Raw genomic sequence first — 16,629 nt, 5'->3', positions numbered from 1 at the left:
AAAGTGCAATGATCCCTGAAGACCAGTTGGATTTTCCCAGCCCCCGCTTGGGTTAAAGATAGAAATTGGAGTTACATAAAAATAAAATTCTATTTCCTGCATGCCAAAGTTCCAACCTGCTTTGTTTTATGTCGTGTCAAAATGACGACTAATATTTCAAGGAATGGGATGGATTTCAAAGACATTTTGGTCATGTGCCAGGCAGAGTCCAACTCTGTCCCCAGGAGTCTGGGGCAGGCACTCTGCTGCCTCTGCTGACCTTGGGTGCACTTCCGCAGGGAAATTATGGAAGCATTAGGTGGCTGCACACAGCTGAGTAATTGCCATGACAACCAAAAGCCCATCACCTGAGCTTTATTCAAACTGCTTTATCAAGAGTGAATTGCACACAAGCTCAGAAAATGCAAGATGGAAAATTTGTCTTCCCTCTCTCTTGTCCTTTCTCACCTTTTGGTCCTGGAGTTCTAAGAGGGGTCCATCCCATCTCTTCCTGAAATTATTCTGAATGCCTTTTTATTTCCATCTCAGATTTGTTGTCTGATTCATGGATCCTTGCACTTGATGAGGTGAGGGATTGGGATAGAATGAGCACATAGCAGCTCCCTCGGGGGTCACCCTGCCATGTCGCACGTTGGAAAGCTGGCAGAATGACGATGTGTCCCTGAAGAGGCCACTCTGGAGCAAGCACATCCCTGGTTGTTGAAGGGGATCCACGACCCTGTCATTCTATTGTCTGGATAGGAAAGTTGTCATGTCAGGCTGTTTCTGGACATGGAGTCGTGTTAATGAATAAATGATGACTTGCCCAAACGCTTGTGGGTTTTATTTATCTCTGATCTATCATTTAAAGTAGAAGACAGTAAACATGAAGTCATGTGGAATACAGCTCAGGTGATGGGTTCCTTAGGTTGCCATGGTGACCACTTTGCTATGAATCAATATCCCCTCTAAAAACAGTTCTAATGCCTTAATAAGCCTAAGTAAGCATCAACCACAGAACATGTCTACAATATCTGTGCCTGGGACGGTTCCCCAGGATCTGATTTGGTAGGGATGCATAGAAGGCCTAGGAATTTATGTTTTTAAAAAGCACACCCTCCCCAAGAAACAGCACATCCATAAGCTTTTCCCATGAGTAAGATTAGGCTATGTGAGTACAGGCTTGGTGACACGCCATGAGTCTCTGCTGACTTTGAGGTAGGAAAAGGTGGCTGCAGTAGGATCTGCTACCTAATTGGGTGCTCTTGAGCTAGTTACATACCCTCAGTTTTCTTATCTGTCTGTATTCCCTTATGCAGGGGATATCTGGAATGCTCATGAGTGGGTACCTGATGCAAAATTACTACACCATGAATATGAAACATAGGCACAGCAGACAAAGAAAAGTTAATTCCAGGCTGGCTCATATATTTTTTTTTTCAGGCTGGCTCATATTAAAACAGACATTACGTTTGCAAAAACCTCATAGTAATGATTTGGGAGAGAAGATTCCGTTCTCGTGTAAAAAGAAAGCCCAGCCTCCTAGCTTGATGTGGAGACTGCATTAAAAAATGGATTTTATATCTTCAAGTCTCCAGAGCTGTTGTATAATGAGAAGCCATATAGGTTTTGCGGAAACTTTTGTTGCTTTGCCTTAAGGGTACCTACGTACACAGTTTGGTATGAAAGACATAAAATCATTACATACATGGTTCTATTGGGCTGCAGAGTAGTGGATGGAATTGAATTAATTTGTTGGAATTTAATTAAATCTGTTGCTAGTTATCCCCTGAAAAAGAGCAACCTGTGGGTTAGTTATACCATATACACAAAATTACTGTTCTTTAAAGTTTTCCTTTTAAGGAAAAAAGAAAGAAAGAAAAAGGAAAGGGGAAAGGAAAAGAAAGAAATAAAGAAACAAGAAAAAATTGGATCACGGATTTGAGGTTGCAAAAGCCCTAAGAGATGCTCCATTCATATTATTTACGCTCACAGATTTTGATTGTCACACCTGGGCAAAATTCTCAGCACCACCTGGATTCTTGCACTCTTCTGAGTTTTACCATGCTGGCGATAATTTGAAATAGGTCCACTTGAATTCAAATATCTTTGTCATTTAGATTTTATTTATTTGTTTGTTGCTTCTTCATTTTTCAGTATTGGGATTTAACTTCTACAGTATATTTCAAACTCTATTTTGCCTTTGTATTTGTTTTGTTCTGCTTTAGACAATGGGGTCAGATGGAGGGAGTTGTTTGAAATAACAGAAAAACAAGCTGATACTAGGACTTAAGCAAAAAAAAAATGTAGGGGATAATAAGGCAAGATTAGCTCTGCTGTTATGACAAAATACACTAGGCTTAAAGAACAGACTTTTATTTCTTACAGTTCTTGAGGTTGGGAAGTCCAAAATTAAGGTGCCGGCAGATGCCATTACTGGCCAGGGTCCTCCTCCTAGTGCATAAGTATGCCTTCTCACTGTGTGCTCTCCTGGCTGAGAGAGAGAGAGAGAGAGCTAGTCTCTCTTGCTCTTCTTATAAGGACACTAATCCCATTATGGGAGTTCCATCTTCATAACCTCATCTAAACACCTCCCAAATGTCCCATCTCCAAAAGCCATCATATTGGGTGGTTAGGGCTTCCACATATGAGTTTTGAGGGGAGCACAAACATTTAGTCCATAACAATGGCCTCGCACAAAAAGTATTCAGTATGGCTCAGAAGACCTGGTTTCCCTGGTGATGGTGGTTTTGAGCCAGGCCTTTCAACATCCTGAACAATGTCCTCATCTGAGACATAAAACGGAGGGACTAAACACTTTGTGCAAGCCCTTCCGGCTGTGAAATGCTACAACTCCACAAACAACCAGTGCCTGGCTCCTGGTAGTCACTCCAAAAACATGTCTGAATGAATGATTACGTGGATTTGGTGCCCATAAAGAAAAAGAAATCCACTGGCCTCTACAGGCTTCCAGAGCCAATATTAAAATTCACACTTTTTAAAAAAAGATTTTATTTATTTATTTATGACAGAGAGAGAGAGAGAGAGAGAGAGAGGCAGAGACACAGGCAGAGGGAGAAGCAGGCTCCATGCAGGGAGCCTGATGTGGGACTCGATTCCAGGTCTCCAGGATCATACCCCGGGCTGAAGGTGGCACTAAACCGCTGGGCCACCCAGGCCGCCCAAAATTCACACTTCAAGAGATAAAAGAAATTATAGAGGGGCACCTGTGTGGCTCAGTTGGTCAGGCATCTGACTCTTGGTTTCAGCTCAGGTCATGACCTCAGGGTCGTGAGATGGAGCCCTGAGTCAGGCTCTGTGCTCAGTGTGGAGTCTACTTGTTCCTCTCCCTCCCTCTCTTCCCCTCCCACATGTGCTCTTTATCAAATATATAAATAAATAAAAACTTTGTTAAAAATATTTGAAGCAATTTTATTATTTTTTTAAAGATTTATTTATTCATGAGAGACACAGAGAGAGAGGCGGAGACACAGGCAGACGAAGAATCAGGCTCCTCATAGGGAGCCCGATGAAGGACTTGATCCTAGGATTCAGGATCACTCCCTGAGCCAAAGGCAGATGCTCAACCGCTGAGCCACCCAGGCATCCCTGAAGCAATTTTAAATGGGAGTGTTTAAAAAAAAAAAGGAAAAATTATCCAGCTGGGAAGCACACGGTTAAGGTATATGAGCAAAGCTATTTTAGTGGAAGATGTTTTAACTTTTTTCCTTTTAGCAATTCTGTTTATGCAAACTCCAAAAGCAACACATTTTCCAGAATATATGATAAAGTTTACTATTTCTTTTTTCTAGACTTTTCCACAGCACCTAATGTCACCCTGACTAAGAAGTCACTTTGGGTTAGTAGATTTCAGTGTCATTTGCTCTGTACTTCATGTTGATTTCATCTGACTCTCGGAGCCTCATACAAACTCTGACATTTCCCATTTAACTCCGAGCCCAATGCCTAGTTATTTTACATCAACAGCCTATGCTTTTGTTAACACAGCTTGAAGCAAAGCCATGTCATCTTCACATGACTTTTTCCACACATTTTGAGGATTTCACCATAGGAAATATGCATCGACGTAGTCTTTGAGTTATGTTGAAGAAGAGATACGTATAATACAGTGCCTGGCACATAGTGGGACTTCAGTAAGCGTTTGCTGAATAAACAAATAGCTGCCATCTAAATATTCTTCCCAACACAGGGGCACTTGGGTGGCTCAGTCAGTTAAGCATCTGACTTTTTTTTTTTAAGATTTTATTCATTTGTTCATGAGAGACACACAGAGGCGGAGACACAAGCAGAGGGAGAGGCAGGGTCCCTGTAGGGAGCCCAATGTGGGACTCAATCCCAGGATCCTGGGATCACGCCCTGAGCCAAAGGCAGACACTCAACCACTGAGTGACCCAGGTGTCCCAGCATCTGACTCTTGATTTCAGCTCAGGTCATGATCTCTGGGTTGTGAGATGGAGCCCCACATCGGGCTCTGAGCTCAGCGGGGAGTCTGCTTAGGATTCTCTCTCTCTCCTCTCCCTCTGCCCCTCCTCACCTTGACTGCACACACGTGCTCATTCACTTTCTCTCTCTCTCTCTCTAAAAAAAAAAAAAAGTAAATAAATATTTTCCCCACGACAGACCTTTCCTCTCTGCCCGCAGATGCCCCCTCCTGTGCCAGCCATTCCTGCCCCAGAACTCTGAGCCCACGTGTCCACCGCAGACAAAGGCATGGGCCACGGTTCACACTGATTCCGCCGCACCTATAACAGCCCTAATTCTTCCCAGCGGGCTTCTGTTAGTCCCAGGTGGACTTTGGTGTAAACATAGCCGCTGGCTGCCTGTGTATTTTTCCTCTGTGTCAGAGCCCTTTATCAAGAACACAAAAAAGAAGGGGAGAAGGTTCATTTTTCCAGGCCCTGCAGGGTGTACAGCCAGTGCTCTTCCTTTTTTTTTTATTTTTTAATTTATTTATGATAGTCACACAGAGAGAGAGAGAGACAGAGGCAGAGACACAGGCAGAGGGAGAAGCAGGCTCCATGCACCGGGAGCCTGACGTGGGATTCGATCCCGGGTCTCCAGGATCGCGCCCTGGGCCAAAGGCAGGCGCCAAACCGCTGCGCCACCCAGGGATCCCGCCAGTGTTCTTTCAATTTGCAAAAGGGAACTTCAGTCTGTCTATTATCAGAACGCTTGATCATCGTGACCCACTGTGCCCAGAGCAGCACTCTCCCTACACAATCCACCAAGACTTTTGTTCCCAAGATTACTGGAAAATCTTCTTTCAGAGAGGGCTGGCCCCAGGCGAGGTGATGGGAAATGACAGACTTCAGTCAGAGAATGAGACCATTACACCCTGTACACGTGATCCCCTGTAGTGGGTTGACTGTCTTCCAAATGGTCCTGTATGCACAGGACCTCAGAATGTGGCTTATGTGGGAATAGTCTTTGCAGATGTAATGAGTTAGGATGAGGTCAGGTGGGTATTCAGGTGGGCCCTAAATCCAATAACTGGTGTCCTTATAAGAAGAGAGGACACATACAGACACACAGGGGAGGAGGACATGTGACAGCAAAGGTGAGTCTGGATTGAAGGAATGTCAAGTGTTGCAGGCCACTGAGGAAGCAGCTTTGCGGATAGCTTGGTTTGGGACTTCTCCCTGCTATGTGGAATCCCCCAAATAAAAATATATTAAGATAAGACAACATGGGTCTGGGGATACCTGGGTGGCTCAGTGGTTGAGCGTCTGCCTTTGGCTCAGGGTGTGATCCCGGGGTCCTGGGATCGAGCCCCACATTGGGCTCTCTGCTCAGCAGCAGGAAGTCTGCTTCTCCCTCTCCTTCTGCCCCTCTCCCCTGCTCCTGTGCGCTCTTCTCTCTCTCTCCCCCTCAAATTAATGGATTACATCTTTTAAAATAAGGGGAAAAAAAAGGAATATTCCCTGACTCTCCTCCAGGGCCACTTCAACTCCTCGTTGTCTTTTAGCGCCACCACAATGTGACAGAACCAGACTAAGGCTGCCTGGCCAGGGAATTTGCTACTCCACTCCCACTGGCTACGGCAAGGGGGTGGGAACAAGGATGTGTTGTTTAAACCATGTGTGCAGATAAGGAGCAGATACTTCCAAGAGACATCATGGGTTCTGCTGGCACCATAGAAACATGTTTATCCCATGACACAGCTAATAGGAGAACCCATGGCTATAAAGCTCGTTGTATTCAAAGCAAATAGATCGGAACACCTGGTTGGCTCAGTCAGTTAAGCATCTGACTTTGGCTCAGACCATGATCTCAGGGTCCTGGGATCCACAGTCAGGGGGCAGTCTGCTTGTCTCTCTGCCCTTCCTCCACTCACGCACGCATACGTTCTCTCTCTCTCAAATAAATAAATAAAATCTAAAAAAAAAAAAAAAAAGCCAATAGAAGACTTTGATTTCCCAAATGGTATCTACATAGCAACTTCTAGGATCTCCAATTAGCTTGCAATTAAAAAAAAGAAAAGAATACAATCCCCTCCACCACCTACACCTACACACACACACACACACACACACACACACGCATAGATACACCAAGAAAACACCCTGCAGAGCCCCCAAAGGTGTAATCTGTGTAGCACCATGTGGGCAGAAATGGATGTGTGAGCAAAACCAGCACAGAAAGTGTCTCGAAACACTTATTCATCCTCCCACCCTCTTCCCAACATGTTGCGTTGAGTTTACAGCTTTGAAAATGCACTTAACACTTTAGTTCACGGGAGAGCAGGCCCTGAGAATTTTAACAGGATGTGCTAGAAACAGATTCAAATCTCAATGAGCAATGGTTTACCTGAAGGATAAACCAAGGTAGAGCCACCATCTTCTGGTCTCCTGGGGACCTGGAGACCATCCTGAGCTTAGGTCAACCTTTCTTTGAGTCCTGCTGTCATATCCTTGTATCATTTTTTGAAAATTAAACCCTACTGAATATGCTCTAAGCAATACCACGATGAAAACCCAGAAAAGCTATGTGAATAAATAGGACCTAAAGCTTTCTGGCTCTCTGCTGTGATAACTTCACCAGCCTCCCTCATAGTCTGCGGGTCCCCAGGAGCAGTGCCCCTGCCAGGGTGGCTGCTTTCGTGGCGTGAGCGTAAGGATGCTGGGGAGGCCCTCTTGCCCCCAGATGTCTCACCTCTCTGCCGTGATGCCTGAAATGCCACGGGAAATTACAAGCATTTTACCTAGGAAGGAGAAACGCATACAGCTGCCAACATTAAAGAGTGACTTTGGCATCATCTTGAGGGAAGAAGACAACTGGCCAACAGGCAAAGGTCTAGAACAGAAGATGCCACCAGGCAGGACAGAACCTGAGACCTGAGCACAGGAAAGGAGGCTGGGGGCGCAATACTTACAAGGCAAACTCCCCCCACTAATTCTTCTCCCTCGAGTCGAGAAAAAAGGATAGTGTGAGTATCGCTGGGGAAACCATGGGCTAAATTACAGACTTTCGTCCTGGCACAGCTGCTTCGTGTGAAAATGTGAGGGATATGTTATTTTTGTATTAAAACAAATACAGATATGCTTTGGAGTCAGTTGCAAGATCCATGTGGTGGTTTTAAAGAGAACCAACCAGAAGGCTCTAGCCTCAAATGTCGTGCTCACTGGGGACCTCTTGGGGTGACCGGGACTGGGACTTGCTCAGCCCGGCCTGTCACCGCACACCTGGAAAAGCTGCTGGCTAAAGAGCTTCGAGGGTATGAGACTCGGGAGCCTTGCCCTGGGGAATCAAGGACACGGAACAGCCGTGAGAACACCATTTTTCAGTAGGAGTTTCTTTTCAATAAAAGTTCCTGAGAAATTATTTTCTGATCGAAGTCTGATCGGGGGCTTTAAAATCAAAGTAAGCCGTCTGTAGGCCCGGCAGTTCAGAAGGGAGGGGTGGGTAATGCATCCCCTTTTCTGGCAGAGCCATTTGGGATTTTCTTCTGCTTCCTGTGGAATGAAGGAACATCTTGCATAGTTAGGGCTCAGTGCTGTTTGTGGGGACCGCTTCCAATCACAGACTCAGTGCTGCCTTTCTGTTTATGTCTGCATCGTTAGCAGGGCGCGCCTGGGAAAGTGGAAGGCACTGGGATAGTGGGAAATAGAAGGATTCAAGTCCTCGGTCGGTGTCTTGCCGGCTGTGAGGCTGGGGGGTGGGGGGAACCATTCATGTCTCTGAACTCTCTGTTCCTCATCTGTAAGATGGGGATCCGAATGGCTGGACTGCCAGCCCCACGGGGTTGCGGAGAATGTCAGGGAAGACCATCAAAAGCACCTTGTGACCTTAGATCTCAGGGAAATATCAGGACCCAGCCTGATGGGAGGCCTCTGGTCATATGTGAACCATTTGTTCCATCTCATCTTGGGTTTATGGGAGCTGCCACCTTGTCTATCTGTTCTTAACTGGCTGAAAGGAGATAGCACAGCAAGAGGCTGAGATTCCCAGCTTTTTTCTTTTTTTTTTTTATAACAAACCTCTCTTTTTTAAAAAAAGATTTATTTATTTATTTATTTATTTATTTATTTATTTATTTATTAGAGAGAGAGGGAGAATGAGGGAGTTCTGCTGAGTGTGGAGCCTGACTTGGGGCTTGATCCCAGGACCCTGAGATCATGACCTGAGTCAAAATCAGAAGTCAGGGCAGCCCTGGTGGCTCAGCAGTTTAGCACCACCTTCAGCCCAGGGTGTGATCCTGAAGACCTGGGATCGAGTCCCATGTCAGGCTCCTGGCATAGAGCCTGTTTCTCCCTCTGCCTGTGTCTTTGCCTCTCTCTCTCTCTCTCTCTGATGAATAAATAAAATCTTAAAAAAAAAAAAATCAGAAGTCAGCCATTCAACTGACGCCCCTGCCCCCAGCTCAACCTTTTACTATCTAGGTGACCTGGAGCATGGTAGGTAACCCCTCACGGCTATCTCTGGGAAAATGGGAATCATGACAGTGAGTTTGTGGAGTTGTAAAGATTACAAGCAGTAGGCACCTAATCCATAATAATGACCTCTTATTATGATAGTCTCTTTTCCCTTCAAAGTATTTCATGAAGGTCTCAAAAGGTAGTCTGGAGCCTTTAACTTAAAGCCTTCTCTCTAAAGGAAGCTGGGACACGTTTTGCTGGAGCTTCACTGGACACCTCTCATTCGAGTTGTAGTAATAGGTAGATTCTTTAACAGATATAGGGCTGTTTAAATTATCTACTTCTTCTTGAAGGAACTTTGATAGTTTGTGTCTTTTGAGGAATTTAAAGGTAAAGGTGCTCTTGGAAACCCCCTAGCAGGGCGCCTGAGTGGCTCAGTCAGTTAAGTGGCTGACTCTCGATTTTGGCTCAGGTCATGAGATCAAGCCCTGAGCCAAACCCTATGTTGGGCTCTGTACTCAGTGGGGAGCCTGCTCCAGATTCTTCCTCTCCCTCTTGTTCTCCTTCCCCATGTTCTAGCTCTCTAAAATAAATAAATCTTAAAAAAAAAAAAAAAACCCCAAACCCACCTAGCAAATTGGTTTTCCAACTTGAGAATACATCAGAGTAACCACAGCCTCCCCCTAGAAGCTAATTCTAATGTCGTAGCAAATATTATAATGGAAACAACTGTAGCCTGGGGTAAGTATTACTGTTTTTATTTCCCAAAAATTCCTGTTTCATGAAATATGAAAATATCACATAACTAGTAGCCCTGTATTTGTAAAATGACAGCAGTCTTGTTAAGAAAACGGTTTGTTGCAAAACCATGATTAATGAAGCACCATCTGTAACACCCAGTGTTCTTTTCAAGAGCTGGGACTATCTAGGCAAATTGTGATGTTTTTGAGTGCAAATGGGAGAGACAAGAGGGTGAAAGCAAACAGAAGTGTGGCAAAAACTCCCTGGTTGGTTGCATGTACTATGTGCTTGAAGAATTTTTATTATCTAGCATAAATGTATTCATTTTCACACTCTTCCTAGAAAAGTTAATTTAAAATCTATACCCGGGACGCCTGGGTGGCTCAGCGGTTGAGCATCTGCCTTCAGCTCAGGGCATGATCCTGGGATCCAGGATCGAGTCCCACATCAGGCTCCTGGCAAAGAGCCTGCTTCTCCCTCTACCTGTGCCTCCGCCTCTCTCTCTTTCTCTCTCTCTCTCATGAATAAATAAATCTTTAAAATAAATAAATAAATAAAATCTATACCCAACTTTATATTCTCCCGCTAATCCTAAACATTGCCTCTGGATCAATTCTGACAAAACACCTGCCTCCTCTTCAACCTGAACTCAAGTAAAGCTTGAGCTCCTCAACTAGGGATTCAACATCTTCTGCGTTCCAGTTTTTCCTCAGTCTCCAAATTTTGCTCTCATGCCTAGCCCCCTCCTGCTGCTACTGCCCAACGCCCATCCAGACAAATTCATATTCTAGTGGCCCTCAAATACGCTCACCCATGAGCATTGCCTGGAAGGCCCCTCCCTAGCTCTCTTCTCTGGCTGCTCAGAAACCTTTGCCTGAGCACGCTCCATCCTTTCTTCCACTTGTCACCTATTTGTGTCTTTGTGTGTAATGTGTGTTTTTTGTAGGTAGTGTGTATCTGGGTCTTGGTTTTGTGTCCAAAACCAAGATGGCATTTAATTTAGACCCTGCTACGGACTGAATTGTGCCCTCCCAGATTCACCCTTGAGGCCCTCACACCTGATGGGACTACATTCAGAGACAGAGGGCTTTAAGGAGATAATTAAGGTTAGATGAGCTCGTAGGGTTGAGACCTTAACCAGTACCACTGGTGTCCTTATAAAAAGAGAAAGACAGCAGAACTCTCTCTCGGTCACAGGAGGACACGGCGAGAGGACAGCCACCTACAAGGCAGGAAGAGAGCTCTCACCAGAAACAAAATTGGCCGACACCTTGATCAAGGACTTGATCAATGAAATGTAAGAAAATAAATTTCTGGGTTTTTTTTTAAGATTTTATTTATTTATTCATGAGAGACAGGCAGAGGGAGAAGCAGGCTCCATGCAGGGACCCCGATGTGGGACTCTATCCGGGTCTCCAGGATCACAACCTGGACCGAAGGTGATGCTAAACCACTGAGCCACCCAGGGATCCCCTAAATTTCTGTTGTTTAAGCCACCCAGTCTGTGGTGGGTGCTAAGACAGGACATTTACATTTAATACAATCGCAGACGTGGTTATGTTTAAATCTATCACACTACTGGTGTTGAGTTTGTGCTGTCTCTTGTGTTCCCCTTTCCCTCTTTTTTGTCTTCCTCTGTTACCTGTGTGGCACAGGCACACTGTGTTGGGACTTCAGCAGTGGGGGCATTTATTCCAACTAATGAGGGTGCACGTCCTGAGGGAGCTGGATCCGAAGGTGTCCTGTTTGGACATGCAGAGGCTGAGGTTAAGAGCATTCAAGGCTGAGAGAACACCATACCCCAAAGCCTCACATGCACCGACTACACAGAGAACTAATCGTTATGTTTGGTTGGAGCACAGGTGGCATGAAGGGAAGGCGTGAGAAGTGCAGAATTCCAAGAAGGTTGGAACCTGATGCCGGGAGGGTGCAAAGAGCGGAGAGAGTTCAATGCATAACGAACTCCATTTACCTTTCAGTGCTATATATATATTTCTGGAAATTTCTGGAAATTATTAACTTGCCTAGAGATTCCTCAGCCAACACAACGTTGAAAGTCTTTCCTTGGCAAGAAAATGCGCTGCTCTAACTTTTCCTGGATTTATTCTGCTAATGTCATCCAAAATTCTGACTTGCACCTGGGTTTTACCTACACCTGTTTTCCCCAGAAAAGAAAAAAAAGTCAAAATACAGCACAGTAGGTATCTCTAAGGTCTAAAACTAGTGAGAATAAGCACTTCCTACAGGAAAATTTCACACGTGTCTGATCTGTTAAGATAGCCTTTTAAAATGCAAAAGTCATCATTTCATAATATAAAACATTAAAACTTCCATTAAATTTTTAAAATTTTCCATTGAGATATAACTGACATAGAACCTATTAGTTTCAGACAAACAACATGATGACTCAGTATATGTATATATTACAAAATGATCACAATAAGGAGTTAACATTTATCACCTCACATAGTAACAACTTTTTTTTCCCAGTGGTCTAAAATGTTAAGATCTACTCTCTTAGTAACTTTCAAATATACAACACAGCATTAACTGTAGTCGTCATGCTGTGCATTTCTTCCCTAGAACTTATTTTATAATTGGGAGTTTGTACCTTTTGATCACCTTCACCCATTTTGTCCACCTTCCATCCCCATCTCTGTTCTTGGTATCTTGAGTTCAGGGTTGTTTTTTTATTTTTATTTTTTTAGATTTTATTTATTTATTCATGATAGACAGAGAGAGGCAGAGACACAGGCAGAGGGAGAGGGAGAAGCAGGCTCCATGCCAGGAGCCCAACGCGGGACTCGATCCTGGGACTCCAGGATCGCGCCCTGGGCCAAAGGCAGGTGCCAAACCGCTGAGCCACCCAGGGATCCCCGAGTTCAGGGTTTTTTAAAGGGAGAGTGGAGATCAGATTCCACATGTAAATGACATATAGTATTTGTCTTTCTCTGACTTATTTCATCTAGCATAATTAACTCAAGGTTTCTCCATGTTGTTGCAAATAGCAGGATATCCTTTTATACAGCTAATGTTCCATTGTCTACATATACCACATTTTCTTGATCCGTTCATCCATCACTGGACACTTAGTTTCCTTCCATGTCTTGGCTATTGTAAATAATGCTGCAGTAAAAATAGGGGTACAGATAACTTTTCAAATTAGTATTTTTGCTTCCCTCAGATAAATACCCAGAAGTGGAATGACTAGATCAGATGTCAGTTCTACCGTTTTTTTTGAAGAACTTCCATTCTACTTTCCATAGTGGCTACACCAGTTTACATTCCCAACAGAGGGTTCTCTTTTCTCCACATCCTTGCTAACATTTGTTATACCTTGCCCTATAACAATAGCCATTCCAACACATGTGGGATGATTGTGGGATGATATCTCATTGTGGTTTTTTGATTTGCACTGCTCTGGTGGTTAGTGATGTTGAGTACCTTGTCATGTACCTGTTGGCCATCTGTATGTCTTCCATGCAAAAATGTTGCTGAAGGGCAGGCAGGTGGGTGGGGGGATGGGGTAAGTGGGTGAGGGGCATTAAGGAAGGCATGTGATGTGATGAGCACTAATATGTTGGCAAATTGAATTTAAATTTTTTAAAATGTCTATTCAGATCCTCTGCCTGTTTTTTAATCAGATTTTTTTGCTATTGTGTTGTATGAGTTCTTTATATATTTTGAATATTAATCCCCTATTAGATATAGGATTTGCAAATATTTTCTCCTGTTCAGCAGGTTGCTTTTTATTTTGTTGATGGTTTTCTTTGCTGTGCAGAAGCTTTTTAGTTTGATGTAGTCCCACTGGTTTATTTTTTTTGCTTTGTTTCCTATGATTTTGGTGTCAGACCCAAAAAGTTGCTAAAACCAATGTCAAGGAGCTTACAGCCTATGTTTTTCTTCTAGAAATTTTATGGTTTCAGGTATTATAGTCAAGTATTCTGTTTTGACTTGACTTTTGTGCATGGGGTATGATAGTGTTACAGTTTTCATTCATGTATGTGGATGTCCAGTTTTCCCAGCACCATTTGTTAAGACACTGTCCCTTTCCCATTGCATATTGTTGACTCCTTTGTCCTAAATTGATCATATATGTGTGGGTTATTTCTGGGCTCCTTATTCCTTTCCATTGATCCATGTACCTGTTTTTATGCCAACACCATACTGTTTTGATTACAGCTTTGTAGTACAGTTTGAAATCGGGATGCGTGATACCTCCAGTTTTGTTGTTCTTAAGATTATTTTAGCTATTCGGGCTCTTTCGTGGTTCCAAATTTTAGGATTGCTTTTTCTGTTGCCTTTCTATTTCTGTAAACAGAGTCATTGGAAATTTGATAAGGATTGCATTGAATCTGTAGATTGCTTTGGATAGTGAGTATTTTAACAATATCCCAATTCGTGGGCACAAAATATCTTTCCATTTATTTACATCCTCAGTGTCTTTCATGAATGCCTGATGTTTTCTTATAGTTTTAGCATACAGGTCTTTTAAAATTGATTGTAAGTGATAGTTGCCCAACTGTAAGTATATTAAAAACCATCAAATGGTACACTTCAAAAGAGCGAGTTGTATGGTATATAAGTAATATATATATATATATATATATATATATAAAGGCTGTTTAAAAACAAAAAAATGAAAAACCCTCTGAATCCGTTCATTGGAAGTTGTTAGTGACCTAGATGGAAGGAGTTCCAGTAGTGCTGGAGTTGAAGCGAGCCTGCAGAGGGTCCAGAAATAAGTGAAGTAAGCAACAAACATCACCTGTCCTTTCAAGATATTATGACAGAAGAGGGTAGTGCTCAAGAGGGAGAAGGCTTAAAGGACTGTGATCTTACAAAGAGAAACAATCCTGTGGAGAAAGGAATTGAAGCTAGCGGAGCTGGTGTGAGGCAGTGGTGGCAACAGCTGTAAAGTGCCAGAGCCCATAGAAACTTGAGTTTCAAATACTGGAAAAGGGTCTACTTAAATATGGGGGAAAAAAATCTTTCCACATAAAATCTGTCCAGGTTTGGCCTTCTCTTCCCTAAGATAATGTGGTTGCTTTCTCCAAGAGTTTCCACCCTTTACACTTCACTAATCAATTACTCCTTGTTAGTCAAGGTTTAGGGAAGGGGAAGGATCACAGTACAGGAAATACTATAGTCCCCAAGGATTATAATTTAACCTTTTTTTTTTCTAGATTTTATTTATTTATTTATTCATGAGAGACAGAGAAAGAGAGAGAGAGAGAGGGAGAGAGAGAGAGAGAGGCAAGGACCCAGGCAGAGGGAGAAGCAGGCTCCATGCAAGGAGCCCGATGTGGGACTCGATCCCGGGTCTCCAGGATCAGGCCCTGGGCTGAAGGCAGCACTAAACCGCTGCGCCACCCGGGCTGCCCAATTTAACCTTTCTTAATCCTTCTCCTTTCATCTCAAGAATTTGGCTTTAATATCAAGGACATAAAATCACAGCATCTCTCAAAAATGTTAAGTTTTTAGTCAGCCAAATATAAGACTAATGCCATCTATGTGAAAGGATGTAAAGCTGCAGTTGTTTTCAAATTGCTAAGTAAAATTTTTCTCCCTAATATCTGAGCCTAGATAACCATTTTGGGAGTCTGGAACATAGCCATGAACCATTCCAATTTATCTATTCCCTAGAACTTAAAACTGTCCACCAGTGGCTTTTTAACTAAACTCCATTTCTGGGTTCATGATTTTCCAATGTTGGGTCCTACCACAGTATTTCAAAATCCTCATGGTTTTTCTGAATGCTTAACCCCAGCCCCACTTTAAAGTTCTTGATACAAATCCCTCATGTTACTACAGAGTTTGCGGTGGAAACCACATTAAAAGTGTAGTGATGGGCTATCTTTATTAATTTTCTTATCTTGAGGCCATAAATTATGTTGGGAGCTCTGATGCTGGGACATAACATTCAGAAATGTAACAGAACAATGAGTACCATTGGGGACTGGTTCACATGTGACCTATTTCGGAAGGAAGAACTTCAAACCTCAGCAGTTATTGTGCTGGCAGTGGTCTTACCAGATCTCATTTTCATCAGTGGGAAGCCCCATGATGTTAATTTTGGTCAAACAATTTGTCTATCGATTGAACACTTTTTTAGCCAGGGTGGAAGACAATCATTAACCTTCCTTCTATAGAAATGTTGGCACAGAAGCCAGTTATGCAGCCAGAAATAATTTTGTTTCAAAGATGTGTGTAGCTGTTGATGCACAATGTTCTTTTATGCCATCATTCTGCCTGGAGCCATCCTGACTCATTCTTTGCATTGGTGTTCACATTGAATTAACATAAATTCAAGACAAAAATATCTCCATATTACCTTAGAAATACTGACTCATCTATTTTTTTTGCTGTGTTAATATTCCCTTATCATCCAATTTTACTAATGTACACAACATTCCTTTTAAATGGTAGTAGCTTTATTTACAGGACAAACACTGAGGCGATTTCACATGAGGGTAAGAGCACATCCTTGGGGCTCACACTGCCTGCATTTGAATCCCAGCTCTGCTACTTATTAGCTTTACAACCCTGATCAAGCTACCTGACTCCTCTGTACCTCATTTTTCTCATAAGTAAATGGGAATAACTGCACCTTATAGCACTTCAATGGGAATTAAAAGGTTAATTCATATCCAGTGCTGAGAACCCTGCCAGGCATGTACAACAGTACAACAGTCCTGTAAATGCAAGCTTGTTGTTATTGGCTCTTATTTTAGATTAGCTAAGAAAATGATTCGCATTACAAAATTTCAACCTAAATATTGAGTACATCTGATTGTGCTTGAGGAAATTCTCAGGAGCTAAAGAAAAAAACAAAGAAACTAGCACTGGCATATTCTGGGAAAGCAGGAAAAGTTCAAGCACAAGAACAGGGTCCTTCTTGGGTTCCAGTCGTTGACTAAACCACCAACCAGCAGTGTGAAGAAAGCAGGGCCTTGTTTTCCTCATCCGTGCCTTGGAGAGATTCACCTACACATCCTCTGAAGTCACTTCCAGCCTCTAATAAGCTATAATT

This window comes from Canis lupus, chromosome 9 (genome assembly GCF_048164855.1).
Source record: "Canis lupus baileyi chromosome 9, mCanLup2.hap1, whole genome shotgun sequence".
NCBI lineage: Eukaryota > Metazoa > Chordata > Mammalia > Carnivora > Canidae > Canis > Canis lupus.
This window is presented reverse-complemented; position numbering follows the sequence as displayed.